The following is an 11,538-nucleotide window of genomic DNA, read 5'->3' on the forward strand; positions in this document are numbered from 1 at the left end:
GACTCGTTGTGTGAACCATTTGTCCTTGTTTATTAATAAATGTGACTCGTTGTGTGAACCATTTGTCCTTGTTCATTAGTCCTTGTGACTCATTGTGTTAAACAATTGTACTTATTCATTAGTCCACGTGAATCGTTGTGTGAACCACTTGTCCTTGTTCATTAGTCCATGTGACTCGTTGTGTAAACCATTTATCTTTGTTCATTAGTCCTTGTGAGTCGTTGTGTTAAATAATTGTACTTGTTCATTAGTCCATGTGACTCGTTGTGTGAACCATTTGTCCTTGTTCATTAGTCCTTGTGACTCGTTGTGTAAACCATTTATCCTTGTTCATTAGTCCATGTGACTCGTTGTGTGAACCACTTGTCCTTGTTCATTAGTCCTTGGGAGTCGTTGTGTTAAACAATTGTACTTGTTCATTAGTCCATGTGACTTGTTGTGTGAACCATTTGTCCTTGGTCATTAGTCCTTGTGGCTCGTTGTTTAAACCATTTGTCCTTATTCATTAGTCCTTGTGACTCCTTATGTTAAAACAATTGTACTTGTTCATTAGTCCATGTGACTCGTTGTGTGAACCATTTGTCCTTGTTCATTAGCACTTGTGACTCGTTGTGTTAAACCATTTATCCCTGTTCATTAGTCCTTGTGAGTCATTTTGTTAAACAATTGTACTTGTTCATTAGTTCATGTGACTCGTTGTGTCAACCATTTATCCTTGTTCATTAGTCCTTGTGACTCGTTGTGTAAACCATTTGTCCTTGTTCATTAATCCTTGTGAGTCGTTGTGTAAAACAATTGTACTTGTTCATTAGTCCATGTGACTCGTTGTGTGAACCATTTGTCCTTGTTCATTTGTCCTTGTGACTCATTGTGTTAAACAATTGTACTTATTCATTAGTCCACGTGAATCGTTATGTGAACCACTTGTCCTTGTTCATTAGTCCATGTGACTCGTTGTGTAAACCATTTATCCTTGTTCATTAGTCCTTGTGAGTCGTTGTGTTAAATAAATGTACTTGTTCATTAGTCCATGTGACTCGTTGTGTCAACCATTTGTCCTTGTTCATTAGTCCTTGTGACTTGTTGTGTAAACCATTTGTCCTTGTTCATTAATCCTTGTGAGTCGTTGTGTTAATCAATTGTACTTGTTCATTAGTCCATGTGACTCGTTGTGTGAACCATTTATCCTTGTTCATTTGTCCTTGTGACTCGTTGTTTAAACCATTTGTCCTTGTTCATTAATCCTTGTGACTCGTTGTGTTAAAACAATTGTATTTGTTCAATAGTCCATGTGACTCGTTGTGTGAATCATTTGTCCTTGTTCATTAGTCCTTGTGACTCATTGTGTAAACCATTTATCCTTGTTCATTAGTCCTTGTGACTCGTTGTGTTAAAACAATTGTACTTGTTAATTAGTCCATGTGACTCGTTGTCTGAACCATTTGTCCTTGTTCATTAGTTTTTGTGTCTTGTTGTGTTAAACAATTGTACTTGTTCATTAGTCCATGTGACTCGTTGTGTGAACCAATTGTCCTTGTTCATTAGTCCTTGTCACTCGTTGTGTAAACAATTTGTCCTTGTTCATTAATCCTTGTGTTAAACCAATTGTACTTGTTAATTAGTCCATGTGACTCGTTGTGTGAACCATTTGTCCTTGTTCATTAGCACTTGTGACTCGTTGTGTTAAACCATTTATCCTTGTTCGTTAGTCCTTGTGAGTCGTTCTGTTAAACAATTGTACTTGTTCATTAGTCCATGTGACTCGTTGAGTCAACCATTTCTCCTTGTTCATTAGTCCTTGTGACTCGTTGTGTAAACCATTTGTCCTTGTTCATTAATCCTTGTGACTCGTTGTGTAAACCATTTCTCCTTGTTCATTTGTCCTTGTGACTGGTTGTTTAAACCATTTGTCCTTGTTCGTTAATCTATTTGCCGTTGTGTTAAACAATTGTACTTGTTCATTAGTCCATGTGACTCGTTGTGTGAACCATTTGTCCTTGTTCGTTAGTCCTTGTGACTCGTTGTGTAAACCATTTATCCTTGTTCATTAATCCTTGTTTTAAAATAATTTTACTTGTTAATTAGTCCATGTGACTCATTGTGTGAACCATTTGTCCTTGTTCATTAGCCCTTGTGACTCGTTGTGTGAACCATTTGTCCTTGTTTATTAATAAATGTGACTCGTTGTGTGAACCATTTATCCTTGTTCATTAGTCCTCGTGACTCGTTGTGTTAAACAATTGTAGTTATTCATTAGTCCACGTGAATCGTTGTGTGAACCACTTGTCCTTGTTCATTAGTCCATGTGACTCGTTGTGTAAACCATTTATCCTTGTTCATTAGTCCTTGTGAGTCGTTGTGTTAAATAATTGTACTTGTTCATTAGTCCATCTGACTCGTTGTGTGAACCATTTGTCCTTGTTCATTTGTCCTTGTGACTTGTTGTGTAAACCATTTGTCCTTGTTCATTAATCCTTGTGAGTCGTTGTGTTAAACAATTTTACTTGTTCATTAGTCCATGTGACTCGTTGTGTGAACCATTTATCCTTGTTCATTTGTCCTTGTGACTCATTGTGTTAAACAATTGTGCTTATTCATTAGTCCACGTGAATCGTTGTGTGAACCACTTGTCCTTGTTCATTAGTCCATGTGACTCGTTGTGTAAACCATTTATCCTTGTTCATTAGTCCTTGTGAGTCGTTGTGTTAAATAAATGTACTTGTTCATTAGTCCATGTGACTCGTTGTGTCAACCATTTGTCCTTGTTCATTAGTCCTTGTGACTTGTTGTGTAAACCATTTGTCCTTGTTCATTAATCCTTGTGAGTCGTTGTGTTAATCAATTGTACTTGTTCATTAGTCCATGTGACTCGTTGTGTGAACCATTTATCCTTGTTCATTTGTCCTTGTGACTCGTTGTTTAAACCATTTGTCCTTGTTCATTAATCCTTGTGACTCGTTGTGTTAAAACAATTGTACTTGTTCAATAGTCCATGTGACTCGTTGTGTGAATCATTTGTCCTTGTTCATTAGTCCTTGTGACTCATTGTGTAAACCATTTATCCTTGTTCGTTAGTCCTTGTGACTCGTTGTGTTAAAACAACTGTACTTGTTAATTAGTCCATGTGACTCGTTGTCTGAACCATTTGTCCTTGTTCATTAGTCCTTGTGTCTTGTTGTGTTAAACAATTGTACTTGTTCATTAGTCCATGTGACTCGTTGTGTGAACCAATTGTCCTTGTTCGTTAGTCCTTGTCACTCGTTGTGTAAACAATTTGTCCTTGTTCATTAATCCTTGTGTTAAACCAATTGTACTTGTTAATTAGTCCATGTGACTCGTTGTGTGAACCATTTGTCCTTGTTCATTAGCACTTGTGACTCGTTGTGTTAAACCATTTATCCTTGTTCGTTAGTCCTTGTGAGTCGCTTCTTTAAACAATTGTACTTGTTCATTAGTCCATGTGACTCGTTGAGTCAACCATTTCTCCTTGTTCATTAGTCCTTGTGACTCGTTGTGTAAACCATTTGTCCTTGTTCATTAATCCTTGTGAGTCGTTGTGTTAAACAATTGTACTTGTTCATTAGTCCATGTGACTCGTTGTGTGAACCATTTGTCCTTGTTCATTTGTCCTTGTGACTCGTTGTTTAAACCATTTGTCCTTGTTCATTAATCTATGTGTCGTTGTGTTAAACAATTGTACTTGTTCATTAGTCCATGTGACTCGTTGTGTGAACCATTTGTCCTTGTTCGTTAGTCCTTGTGACTCGTTGTGTAAACCATTTGTCCTTGTTCATTAATCCTTGTTTTAAAATAATTGTACTTGTTAATTAGTCCATGTGACTCATTGTGTGAACCATTTGTCCTTGTTCATTAGCCCTTGTGACTCGTTGTGTGAACCATTTGTCCTTGTTTATTAATAAATGTGACTCGTTGTGTGAACCATTTGTCCTTGTTCATTAGTTCTCGTGACTCGTTGTGTTAAACAATTGTAGTTATTCATTAGTCCACGTGAATCGTTGTGTGAACCACTTGTCCTTGTTCATTAGTCCATGTGACTCGTTGTGTAAACCATTTATCCTTGGTCATTAGTCCTTGTGAGTCGTTGTGTTAAATAATTGTACTTGTTCATTAGTCCATCTGACTCGTTGTGTGAACCATTTGTCCTTGTTCATTTGTCCTTGTGACTTGTTGTGTAAACCATTTGTCCTTGTTCATTAATCCTTGTGAGTCGTTGTGTTAAACAATTGTACTTGTTCATTAGTCCATGTGACTCGTTGTGTGAACCATTTATCCTTGTTCATTTGTCCTTGTGACTCGTTGTTTAAACCATTTCTCCTTGTTCATTAATCCTTGTGACTCGTTGTGTTAAAACAATTGTACTTCTTCAATAGTCCCTGTGACTCGTTATGTGAATCATTTGTCCTTGTTCATTAGTCCTTGTGACTCGTTGTGTAAACCATTTATCCTTGTTCATTAGTCCTTGTGACTCGTTGTGTTAAAACAATTGTACTTGTTAATTAGTCCATGTGTCTCGTTATCCAACCATTTGTCCTTGTTCATTAGTCCTTGTGTCTTGTTGTGTTAAACAATTGTACTTGTTCATTAGTCCATGTGACTCGTTGTGTGAACCAATTGTCCTTGTTCGTTAGTCCTTGTCACTCGTTGTGTAAACCATTTGTCCTTGTTCATTAATCCTTGTGTTAAAACAATTGTACTTGTTAATTAGTCCATGTGACTCGTTATGTGAACCATTTGTCCTTGTTTATTAGCCCTTGTGACTCGTTGTGTGAACCATTTATCCTTGTTTATTAATAAATGTGACTCGTTGGGTGAACCATTTGTCCTTGTTCATTTGTCCTTGTGACTCGTTGTGTTAAACAGTTGTACTTATTCATTAGTCCACGTGAATCGTTATGTGAACCACTTGTCCTTGTTCATTAGTCCATGTGACTCGTTGTGTAAACCATTTATCCTTATTCATTAGTTCTTGTGAGTCGTTGGGTTAAACAATTGTACTTGTTCATTAGTCCATCTGACTCGTTGTGTGAACCATTTGTCCTTGTTCATTAGTCCTTGTGACTCATGGTTTAAACCATTTGTCCTTATTCATTAATCCTTTTGACTCGTTATGTTAAAACAATTGTACTTGTTCATTAGTCCATGTGACTTGTTGTAGGAACCATTTGTCCTTGTTCATTAGTCCTTATGACTCGTTGTCTAAACCATTTGTCCTTATTCATTAATCCTTGTGACTCGTTATGTTAAAACAATTGTACTTGTTCATTAGTCCATGTGACTCGTTGTGTGAACCATTTGTCCTTGTTCAAAAGCACTTCTGACTCGTTGTGTTAAACCATTTATCCTTGTTCATTAGTCCTTGTGAGCCATTTTGTTAAACAATTGTACTTGTTCATTAGTTCATGTGACTCGTTGTGTCAACCATTTATCCTTGTTCATTAGTCCTTGTGACTCGTTGTGTGAACCATTTGTCCTTGTTCATTAGTTCTCGTGACTCGTTGTGTTAAACAATTGTAGTTATTCATTAGTCCACGTGAATCGTTGTGTGAACCACTTGTCCTTGTTCATTAGTCCATGTGACTCGTTGTGTAAACCATTTATCCTTGGTCATTAGTCCTTGTGAGTCGTTGTGTTAAATAATTGTACTTGTTCATTAGTCCATCTAACTCGTTGTGTGAACCATTTGTCCTTGTTCATTTGTCCTTGTGACTTGTTGTGTAAACCATTTGTCCTTGTTCATTAATCCTTGTGAGTCGTTGTGTTAAACAATTGTACTTGTTCATTAGTCCATGTGACTCGTTGTGTGAACCATTTATCCTTGTTCATTTGTCCTTGTGACTCGTTGTTTAAACCATTTCTCCTTGTTCATTAATCCTTGTGACTCGTTGTGTTAAAACAATTGTACTTCTTCAATAGTCCCTGTGACTCGTTATGTGAATCATTTGTCCTTGTTCATTAGTCCTTGTGACTCGTTGTGTAAACCATTTATCCTTGTTCATTAGTCCTTGTGACTCGTTGTGTTAAAACAATTGTACTTGTTAATTAGTCCATGTGTCTCGTTGTCTGAACCATTTGTCCTTGTTCATTAGTCCTTGTGTCTTGTTGTGTTAAACAATTGTACTTGTTCATTAGTCCATGTGACTCGTTGTGTGAACCAATTGTCCTTGTTCGTTAGTCCTTGTCACTCGTTGTGTAAACCATTTGTCCTTGTTCATTAATCCTTGTGTTAAAACAATTGTACTTGTTAATTAGTCCATGTGACTCGTTATGTGAACCATTTGTCCTTGTTTATTAGCCCTTGTGACTCGTTGTGTGAACCATTTATCCTTGTTTATTAATAAATGTGACTCGTTGGGTGAACCATTTGTCCTTGTTCATTTGTCCTTGTGACTCGTTGTGTTAAACAGTTATACTTATTCATTAATCCACGTGAATCGTTGTGTGAACCACTTGTCCTTGTTCATTAGTCCATGTGACTCGTTGTGTAAACCATTTATCCTTATTCATTAGTTCTTGTGAGTCGTTGGGTTAAACAATTGTACTTGTTCATTAGTCCATCTGACTCGTTGTGTGAACCATTTGTCCTTGTTCATTAGTCCTTGTGACTCATGGTTTAAACCATTTGTCCTTATTCATTAATCCTTTTGACTCGTTATGTTAAAACAATTGTACTTGTTCATTAGTCCATGTGACGTGTTGTGGGAACCATTTGTCCTTGTTCATTAGTCCTTATGACTCGTTGTCTAAACCATTTGTCCTTATTCATTAATCCTTGTGACTCGTTATGTTAAAACAATTGTACTTGTTCATTAGTCCATGTGACTCGTTGTGTGAACCATTTGTCCTTGTTCAAAAGCACTTCTGACTCGTTGTGTTAAACCATTTATCCTTGTTCATTAGTCCTTGTGAGCCATTTTGTTAAACAATTGTACTTGTTCATTAGTTCATGTGACTCGTTGTGTCAACCATTTATCCTTGTTCATTAGTCCTTGTGACTCGTTGTGTAAACCATTTGTCCTTGTTCATTAGTTCTCGTGACTCGTTGTGTTAAACAATTGTAGTTATTCATTAGTCCACGTGAATCGTTGTGTGAACCACTTGTCCTTGTTCATTAGTCCATGTGACTCGTTGTGTAAACCATTTATCCTTGGTCATTAGTCCTTGTGAGTCGTTGTGTTAAATAATTGTACTTGTTCATTAGTCCATCTGACTCGTTGTGTGAACCATTTGTCCTTGTTCATTTGTCCTTGTGACTTGTTGTGTAAACCATTTGTCCTTGTTCATTAATCCTTGTGAGTCGTTGTGTTAAACAATTGTACTTGTTCATTAGTCCATGTGACTCGTTGTGTGAACCATTTATCCTTGTTCATTTGTCCTTGTGACTCGTTGTTTAAACCATTTCTCCTTGTTCATTAATCCTTGTGACTCGTTGTGTTAAAACAATTGTACTTCTTCAATAGTCCCTGTGACTCGTTATGTGAATCATTTGTCCTTGTTCATTAGTCCTTGTGACTCGTTGTGTAAACCATTTATCCTTGTTCATTAGTCCTTGTGACTCGTTGTGTTAAAACAATTGTACTTGTTAATTAGTCCATGTGTCTCGTTGTCTGAACCATTTGTCCTTGTTCATTAGTCCTTGTGTCTTGTTGTGTTAAACAATTGTACTTGTTCATTAGTCCATGTGACTCGTTGTGTGAACCAATTGTCCTTGTTCGTTAGTCCTTGTCACTCGTTGTGTAAACCATTTGTCCTTGTTCATTAATCCTTGTGTTAAAACAATTGTACTTGTTAATTAGTCCATGTGACTCGTTATGTGAACCATTTGTCCTTGTTTATTAGCCCTTGTGACTCGTTGTGTGAACCATTTATCCTTGTTTATTAATAAATGTGACTCGTTGGGTGAACCATTTGTCCTTGTTCATTTGTCCTTGTGACTCGTTGTGTTAAACAGTTATACTTATTCATTAATCCACGTGAATCGTTGTGTGAACCACTTGTCCTTGTTCATTAGTCCATGTGACTCGTTGTGTAAACCATTTATCCTTATTCATTAGTTCTTGTGAGTCGTTGGGTTAAACAATTGTACTTGTTCATTAGTCCATCTGACTCGTTGTGTGAACCATTTGTCCTTGTTCATTAGTCCTTGTGACTCATGGTTTAAACCATTTGTCCTTATTCATTAATCCTTTTGACTCGTTATGTTAAAACAATTGTACTTGTTCATTAGTCCATGTGACTTGTTGTAGGAACCATTTGTCCTTGTTCATTAGTCCTTATGACTCGTTGTCTAAACCATTTGTCCTTATTCATTAATCCTTGTGACTCGTTATGTTAAAACAATTGTACTTGTTCATTAGTCCATGTGACTCGTTGTGTGAACCATTTGTCCTTGTTCAAAAGCACTTCTGACTCGTTGTGTTAAACCATTTATCCTTGTTCATTAGTCCTTGTGAGCCATTTTGTTAAACAATTGTACTTGTTCATTAGTTCATGTGACTCGTTGTGTCAACCATTTATCCTTGTTCATTAGTCCTTGTGACTCGTTGTGTGAACCATTTGTCCTTGTTCATTAGTTCTCGTGACTCGTTGTGTTAAACAATTGTAGTTATTCATTAGTCCACGTGAATCGTTGTGTGAACCACTTGTCCTTGTTCATTAGTCCATGTGACTCGTTGTGTAAACCATTTATCCTTGGTCATTAGTCCTTGTGAGTCGTTGTGTTAAATAATTGTACTTGTTCATTAGTCCATCTGACTCGTTGTGTGAACCATTTGTCCTTGTTCATTTGTCCTTGTGACTTGTTGTGTAAACCATTTGTCCTTGTTCATTAATCCTTGTGAGTCGTTGTGTTAAACAATTGTACTTGTTCATTAGTCCATGTGACTCGTTGTGTGAACCATTTATCCTTGTTCATTTGTCCTTGTGACTCGTTGTTTAAACCATTTCTCCTTGTTCATTAATCCTTGTGACTCGTTGTGTTAAAACAATTGTACTTCTTCAATAGTCCCTGTGACTCGTTATGTGAATCATTTGTCCTTGTTCATTAGTCCTTGTGACTCGTTGTGTAAACCATTTATCCTTGTTCATTAGTCCTTGTGACTCGTTGTGTTAAAACAATTGTACTTGTTAATTAGTCCATGTGTCTCGTTGTCTGAACCATTTGTCCTTGTTCATTAGTCCTTGTGTCTTGTTGTGTTAAACAATTGTACTTGTTCATTAGTCCATGTGACTCGTTGTGTGAACCAATTGTCCTTGTTCGTTAGTCCTTGTCACTCGTTGTGTAAACCATTTGTCCTTGTTCATTAATCCTTGTGTTAAAACAATTGTACTTGTTAATTAGTCCATGTGACTCGTTATGTGAACCATTTGTCCTTGTTTATTAGCCCTTGTGACTCGTTGTGTGAACCATTTATCCTTGTTTATTAATAAATGTGACACGTTGGGTGAACCATTTGTCCTTGTTCATTTGTCCTTGTGACTCGTTGTGTTAAACAGTTATACTTATTCATTAATCCACGTGAATCGTTGTGTGAACCACTTGTCCTTGTTCATTAGTCCATGTGACTCGTTGTGTAAACCATTTATCCTTATTCATTAGTTCTTGTGAGTCGTTGGGTTAAACAATTGTACTTGTTCATTAGTCCATCTGACTCGTTGTGTGAACCATTTGTCCTTGTTCATTAGTCCTTGTGACTCATGGTTTAAACCATTTGTCCTTATTCATTAATCCTTTTGACTCGTTATGTTAAAACAATTGTACTTGTTCATTAGTCCATGTGACGTGTTGTGGGAACCATTTGTCCTTGTTCATTAGTCCTTATGACTCGTTGTCTAAACCATTTGTCCTTATTCATTAATCCTTGTGACTCGTTATGTTAAAACAATTGTACTTGTTCATTAGTCCATGTGACTCGTTGTGTGAACCATTTGTCCTTGTTCAAAAGCACTTCTGACTCGTTGTGTTAAACCATTTATCCTTGTTCATTAGTCCTTGTGAGCCATTTTGTTAAACAATTGTACTTGTTCATTAGTTCATGTGACTCGTTGTGTCAACCATTTATCCTTGTTCATTAGTCCTTGTGACTCGTTGTGTAAACCATTTGTCCTTGTTCATTAGTTCTCGTGACTCGTTGTGTTAAACAATTGTAGTTATTCATTAGTCCACGTGAATCGTTGTGTGAACCACTTGTCCTTGTTCATTAGTCCATGTGACTCGTTGTGTAAACCATTTATCCTTGGTCATTAGTCCTTGTGAGTCGTTGTGTTAAATAATTGTACTTGTTCATTAGTCCATCTGACTCGTTGTGTGAACCATTTGTCCTTGTTCATTTGTCCTTGTGACTTGTTGTGTAAACCATTTGTCCTTGTTCATTAATCCTTGTGAGTCGTTGTGTTAAACAATTGTACTTGTTCATTAGTCCATGTGACTCGTTGTGTGAACCATTTATCCTTGTTCATTTGTCCTTGTGACTCGTTGTTTAAACCATTTCTCCTTGTTCATTAATCCTTGTGACTCGTTGTGTTAAAACAATTGTACTTCTTCAATAGTCCCTGTGACTCGTTATGTGAATCATTTGTCCTTGTTCATTAGTCCTTGTGACTCGTTGTGTAAACCATTTATCCTTGTTCATTAGTCCTTGTGACTCGTTGTGTTAAAACAATTGTACTTGTTAATTAGTCCATGTGTCTCGTTGTCTGAACCATTTGTCCTTGTTCATTAGTCCTTGTGTCTTGTTGTGTTAAACAATTGTACTTGTTCATTAGTCCATGTGACTCGTTGTGTGAACCAATTGTCCTTGTTCGTTAGTCCTTGTCACTCGTTGTGTAAACCATTTGTCCTTGTTCATTAATCCTTGTGTTAAAACAATTGTACTTGTTAATTAGTCCATGTGACTCGTTATGTGAACCATTTGTCCTTGTTTATTAGCCCTTGTGACTCGTTGTGTGAACCATTTATCCTTGTTTATTAATAAATGTGACTCGTTGGGTGAACCATTTGTCCTTGTTCATTTGTCCTTGTGACTCGTTGTGTTAAACAGTTATACTTATTCATTAATCCACGTGAATCGTTGTGTGAACCACTTGTCCTTGTTCATTAGTCCATGTGACTCGTTGTGTAAACCATTTATCCTTATTCATTAGTTCTTGTGAGTCGTTGGGTTAAACAATTGTACTTGTTCATTAGTCCATCTGACTCGTTGTGTGAACCATTTGTCCTTGTTCATTAGTCCTTGTGACTCATGGTTTAAACCATTTGTCCTTATTCATTAATCCTTTTGACTCGTTATGTTAAAACAATTGTACTTGTTCATTAGTCCATGTGACTTGTTGTAGGAACCATTTGTCCTTGTTCATTAGTCCTTATGACTCGTTGTCTAAACCATTTGTCCTTATTCATTAATCCTTGTGACTCGTTATGTTAAAACAATTGTACTTGTTCATTAGTCCATGTGACTCGTTGTGTGAACCATTTGTCCTTGTTCAAAAGCACTTCTGACTCGTTGTGTTAAACCATTTATC

The sequence above is a fragment of the Silene latifolia genome, chromosome 9 (genome assembly GCF_048544455.1).
Source record: "Silene latifolia isolate original U9 population chromosome 9, ASM4854445v1, whole genome shotgun sequence".
Lineage (NCBI taxonomy): Eukaryota > Viridiplantae > Streptophyta > Magnoliopsida > Caryophyllales > Caryophyllaceae > Silene > Silene latifolia.